The sequence below is a fragment of the Vicia villosa genome, linkage group LG2 (genome assembly GCF_029867415.1).
Source record: "Vicia villosa cultivar HV-30 ecotype Madison, WI linkage group LG2, Vvil1.0, whole genome shotgun sequence".
NCBI classification, from domain to species: domain Eukaryota; kingdom Viridiplantae; phylum Streptophyta; class Magnoliopsida; order Fabales; family Fabaceae; genus Vicia; species Vicia villosa.
In genome coordinates, this window is record NC_081181.1 from 178,285,464 (window position 1) to 178,292,339 (window position 6,876).

The 6,876-nt window shown below is 29.5% G+C and overlaps 1 pseudogene; it reads left to right on the forward strand.

Moving 5' to 3' along the window:
• The first annotated feature begins 4,208 nt into the window (after nt 1–4,208).
• On the forward strand, nt 4,209–5,180 carry LOC131647540 (albumin-2-like; annotated as a pseudogene).
• The last annotated feature ends 1,696 nt before the right edge of the window (nt 5,181–6,876 follow it).

The window sequence follows — 6,876 nt, forward strand, 5'->3', positions numbered from 1 at the left end:
TCAAAACCACCTAAACAATCATAACCCCATTGAAGTAATATCAGTTAACAACTCTCAATCAATTAACACTATCCTCAATACAAACTGATCCAAATCCAACAGATAAACAAACAAATAGCTTAATGACTGTAATCAAACCATTTTTTCTTATGTTATCATAACTTAAACACCAAACAGTGGAGTTCTGTGCAGATCTATAACTCTTAACACCAATGTACCAAAAACAGCACAAGAGAAACAAGCACCGAGACTCAACCTCACATTAAACACCAATCATCATAATTTCAAACATAAAATCATTATTTAATGCATCAATTACAACATCAGCATCCAACACATTACCAATCAGAATACCTAACAATGTTCCGGTGCTGCATTTCTCTCAAAAGAGATATTTCTCTTATGGCAGTGCTAGGAACCCCCTCATCTTCCTGTTCGAGTCAAATCTTCTTCAAAGCAATTATAAGGGACTCTGTCATCGACTGAATGTAACACATGGAAATCAAAATTTTCAGATTATAAGAAATCACTTCGAATCACATACTTTTTTGAAATAAAGGAAAAATGATTTACCTGTGAGACATTAAATTGCATAAGTAATCTAAGGAGGCTTCTTGTTTACACTTTATAGTATAGTATACCAAATACCAAGTGTACAATCAACAATTCCTTCACAGCCTGCATCAAGTGTACAGACTGATTCATAAGTAAAAATATAAATATCTAGGATAGTTCACATGATGGTCCATACCTTTGCCATACCAGGAATCATTCCTAGGACTCGAGACACAGAACCCATTTGTGCAATAGTACGACTTTGCTTTAGCAAATCATTAAAGTCAAACTTTGCACTCATTATCTTCTTTTGCAAGTCTTCAGCATCTTCTTGAAGCATCTATAATAAATGCAGTTCATAACTGAATATTTCATTTTTCATTTTTTATCAATGACAGTAAAAAAATATAGCAAGACTTACAACTTCCAGTTCCTTTTCCACAAATGAAAGAACATCACCCATTCCTAGGATTAGTAGATTTTGTTTAGAGGATGTGCTTCTGAGAATGGGTTTATGGAACTTCCTAGTGATCACATAATAGTCCATAATTTCACACCAATAACGATAATTACTTCTCATCGGCAATAGCACGAAATGGTAATAACGATAATTCTATGCTAATATGCAAATCAACCTGACATTAATCATCAATAGCAACTCAGAAATGCAACAGCAACAATTCAAAAGTAAAATAAAAGCAAAAAGAGGAAAAAAATTCGGTGAGGCATTTTATCGAATACCTTGTGAGCAAGATCGAAAGCTGCATTTTCTTCTCCTCGTCGCTTCAACCGGTAAGCATTCCTCCATTCTCAGTTTTATAACATCGTATGCTTGCTAACTTTGACTCAAACTGAAATTTATATTGAAATCGAATCACAATCAGTTGTAGCATAACCCGTAATGGAGTAAAAACCATAAAAATGCAAAAAATCACGAAACAAAAAATCTCGAGCGCAAACAGATTCTGAACACCGACGCGAATCAAATCCGGATTCCATAACAATTCGAATCAGTTTTGAAATCCAAATCCCACCAATTCGAGACCAAGAGAATATGTGTCATAATTGTTGTTGTGTAAGAATTGAGAGGGAGAGAGCATGAGTTTGAGAGAGTTGCACAAGAGAAACCGAGAAAGCTTGAGCCAATGCGCGTGAGGAAAAGTACTTCTCCGAAGAAGCGTTTCTGAATAAGTCGTGTTTGCTTTCAACGAAGAAGCGTTTTTAGGTTTTTTTTTTTTGTCTAAGCTGCATATTTAGTTCATTGCACAAATATCTTAATCTTCCTTTCTATTTACCCTGTTTTTTAATTTTTTTTTAAACATTTTATATTTATTATTGAGATACACCAAATTATATTATATAATTATATATTTTCAATATTTACAAAACAAAAAAAATTATTAAGTAAAACTAATATATTTATTATTTTATTATAATAAAATAGATTTAAATGATTTTATCTTAATTTGTTTTTTATTAATTGAAAAATTAATTTTGACATTCTATAATATAAATATATATATAAAAAAAATTATACTTTTAATTTTATTAAAAAAATAAATTTAAATTAATTAAAAAACACTATAAAAATAATGAATAAAATTCAAAAAATAAAGATTAAAAATTTCAATCTAATTTTATAAATATCAATGATTATAAAATATATAAAATTATGTTTTAAATGAGACTTAAAAAAATGATACACTTATAGTGTAAATTAATTTTAGAGTATTCTTACATATTTAAAAAACTTCAATTTTGAATCATAACTAAACAAACATATCATGTATAATTATATATATATATATATATATATATATATATATATATATATATATATATATATATATTATAACGCCAACTATGTTTGGGGGTGTTGGAAGGTGGGGGCATAAATAAAATTTTGTGTGGTGTCTAAAAGATATATGGGATGCATTGAGAAATCGTCAACTATGTTTGGGGGTATTTTTCACCTAGTCACCATTCCATATGACGCCACCTACTTTTTAAAAACATTTAAGTTATTTGGAGTAAAATATTTTAATGTCCGATCTGTAGGTAAATTCGCAGGTAAATCCGTAAGAAACAGTAAATCCACGAATTTTTGAAATTTTTTAAAAAAAATAGAAGCCGCAATATAGAATGACCAAACGTGATTATTGAGATAATAAATTTGAAATATGAATTACTTATGTAATTTTTTTTTTAAAATTGGTTATTATAAAATAATCTTCGATATCCATTCTCAAAATTTTTAATACCTTTTATTAATTTTATTTTTCAATTTTTTATACATTTTATTTCATTAAAAAATTAAGATGAAAATTTAAAAATAACACAATTCACATTAAAACATTAATTAATATAATAATATTAAATAATTAACCATTAAATATAATAATTAATTTTAAAAAAAATTTAGACAAAAATTACTTTTATTTTAAGAAAATAGTAAAATTTGTAGTAAAATCCGCAGGAAATTTCTTGCGGAATTACCTGCGAGTTATTTATAATAGTTTGGTTTTAATAAAATAGTAATCCGCAGCAAAATTCGCAGGAAACTTTCCTTCAGATTTAGCTGCAGATTTTGATTTATAGTTTCGTTTTCTATTTGAAATGTATAAACCGCAGAAAAATCCGCAGGTATTTCTGCGGAATTTTCTGCCATTTCTTGTTCCGAAGGAAAGTTTTGTTTATTTAAGAAAGTCCCAGCAAAATCCGCAGGTAACCTGCGGAATAGTTTCCGCAGAAAATTCTGCAGGTAATACGTGTATTTCTAGTAGTGTATAATTATGAGCAAAACTATTAATTAATAATATTTGTTCTACTATAATTGATGAAAATGATCCTATAAATAATATGTAGTAGATAAATCAAGTAATTTCTACAATATTTGAGAACACCACATAAACTATTTTTCATCACTACTAAAATGTTATGATTGCACCTCAAGAGACAAAAGGACAATGAATCACCGTTTCTTTTTTGTTTTCTTAAAAGATTGTATTTTATTCAATAAGTATAATTTTTTAAAATTTTCTTTTTTTTCAAACTTTTATATAATTTTTTATTTAACCACCCAAGATAACTAAAAAAAAGATTTTTTAGTGAGAGAATTTTTATTTTAAATAATTACAGTATTTTATGTTGTTTTAGACTTGTTTTAAATTTTTTTGAGGTGGTTTAAGTCCCATTTGAGAGAGACGATATATGTAAATTGAATTATAAATTATTGATTCAGATTCGATCTTTAACGATAATATTTATTTATATTTCTTTATAATTCTGTATTATTATAATTAAATTAAATATTTAAACAATTAAGTCATAAATTTATTAAAAATGACTGAGTATTAGTTAATTCTCTCTTTTAAAACTCTCATTTAAGCATTTAAGTTTTAAATTTATTAAGAGTAGCCAAGTATTAATAACTTCTTTCTTTTAAAACATATATTTTTATATGAAATAAATTATTATTCTGTAAATACTTTTATCCAATTTAAAATGTTTTGTTTATTTATTAGTGTATATCTATTTTCCATTATAAAAATATTCCTAAAAGAATATTAGATTTTGTTAATATAAAAAAATATTAGATTTTTTTTATCTATATATACCCTTCCTATTCTCTCTATTTTGCTCCCAACAGAACCTTCCTTAAATCGAAACACAAATTATATCTTTCACACCTAAGATGACAAAACCAGGTTACATAAATGCTGCTTTCCGTTCTTCAAAGAACAATGAAGCTTACTTTTTCATCAATGATCAGTACGTGCTGTTAGATTATGCTCCAGGAACCACCAACAATAAACTTTTATACGGGCCTACTCCTGTTCGTGATGGATTCAAATCACTCAATCAAACCATATTTGGAAGCTACGGACTACGGTATCGATTGTAGCTTCGACACCGATAACAACGAGGCGTTCATCTTTTATGAAAACTTTTGTGCTCTCATAGACTATGCTCCACATTCCAACAGAGACAAAATCATCTCAGGCCCTAAGAAAATCGCTGACATGTTTCCTTTCTTCGAAGGAACCGTGTTTGAAAACGGAATAGACGCTGCATACCGATCAACTAGGGGGAAAGAAGTTTACTTGTTCAAAGGAGATCAGTATGCTCGTATCGACTACGGAAACAACAGTATGGTTAATAAAGATATTAAGAAAATTACTGACGGTTTTCCTTGTTTCCGTAACACAATCTTTGAAAGTGGAATGGATGCGGCGTTTGCTTCTCACAAGAACAATGAAGTTTACTTTTTCAAAGGTGAATACTATGCACGTGTTACTGTTACCCCTGGTGCAACTGATGATTATATTATGGGTGATGTGAGGAAAACTCTTGACTATTGGCCATCTCTTCGTGGCGTAATACCTCTTGAGAATTAAGCTGAGGGTGTGATAGTTTGATCATCATGCAAGTATGCTACTATGATAATAAGGAATAAAGATCGTTGTTGTTATTGTTGTGTATGTTTTTTTTTTCTTTTTTCTTTCATTATATGTATGTGTCTCGTTGTTTGCTTATGTTTCTTGATGTAATAAAAGTGTGGCTCTTGGTTGTTTTCCACACTATGCAGTGTGATTATAATAAAAACATTTGCTACTTAAAAATCATGGTTTATGAATTTTGTTTTAAGGTTTCACTTTCACCTTTAGAATGTAAAACCAATTGGAAAGAGCTATAGTCAAATTGAAGGCTTATATTATTTTTTATACAAGTTCATAGATTATTTTCACCTTGCAGTTTTTCATGATGACCTACAAGAGAATGTGAACATCTCTTTTTTGAGGATTTTGAATGCACTTAACCTAACCAAATCTGAAAATTCTCAAAGAGTTAATTAGCAATCTAGCTGCGAATTGTATGAAAAATTCATTCAATTTTTCTGAAATATTGCTCTAAACATTTTTTATTTCAGTATACACTCGTGAAAAAAGAAAATCTTACATTGGTTTTTTGACATATTACACCACTATAATTTTCATACTTGGAATATTCTACTATTCTACTGCTCACTTGTTTTGAGTAGTAGGAATTTTCCGTTTGTTTCTTCGGCCGGAGTATCCCTTATACTCTCTTATTAATCCCATTGCTTATTAAAAAAAATAAAATCAAGAATGTGTTAAAGAGAATATATTACACCGTACTTTATTTATAACTGGTGTAAAAAGATAGATATTTTTGCACTAAACTTACAAAAATTTATATCTGATTTTCCATATTTTATCGGAGAGGTTTAGGGATGTCAATGGGGCGGGGCGGGGACGGGGGACACATTCCCATCACAATCCCCGCCATTAAATCTATTCCCCATCCCCGCTTCGGGGGGATTTTGTCCCCCATCCCCGTCCCCGCGGATCCCCGCGGGTCCCCACGGTTCATGCGGAGATCTATAAACATGATTTTTTTATATATTATTTTAAACCAAATTAATATTAAAAACTTCAAAAACAAACCAATAAATATATTGTTTTTACAATATTTAATCTATAATATCGAACAAAATTTTCAAACTAAAAAAAATGAAAAAATCATTTATATCACTCCTTTACTAACAATACATATATATATTTTAAATTTGTGTATAAGATTAATTATATAAAATGTCAAATAAACTTACATAATAATTTAAAATTATATTTATAAATTAATGACATTATGCTATTTTATTCGGGGCGGGGACTCCACGGGACGGGGGATATTTACGCCACCCCCATCCCCGAAGTGCCTTCGGGGAGACTTTGATCCCCATCCCCATCCCCGCGGGGGAAAAATTCCCCATCTTTGGGGCCCCAAACGGAGAATTCCCACGGAGATCCCCGCTAACGGAGGCAAGTTGACATCCCTAGAGAGGTTTCACCAAATTTATTCAAAACATAAATTAAAGTAAATTATGGCAGAGTTTGGCCCCAAAATATTTATTACATAGAATTTGATTATACATTACTTTGACTTTAGGTATTGTTTTATGTTTAGATATTATGTTTCTCTTAAAACATGTTTTATATTTTGTTTGAGACCTATTTTCATAAAACTTATTGAATTGATGATTTTTTTTTTTAGAATTGTTGATTTTTTTTTAAGCAAGAATTTTATTCAAAGAGTACTAGGGGTACTCTTGTCCGCATACAAAGAACCGAGATCGAAACTCGGAAAGGAAAATATCCAACCAACAACAATTTAAATTAAACAAGATAAATGATCTTTGTAAAACTTATAAAAATTACAGTTGGAGTAAGAAATTTCGCCTATAGAAGACCACTTTCATGCTATCAATTTAATGTCCCAAGACAGATAAGACACATTACA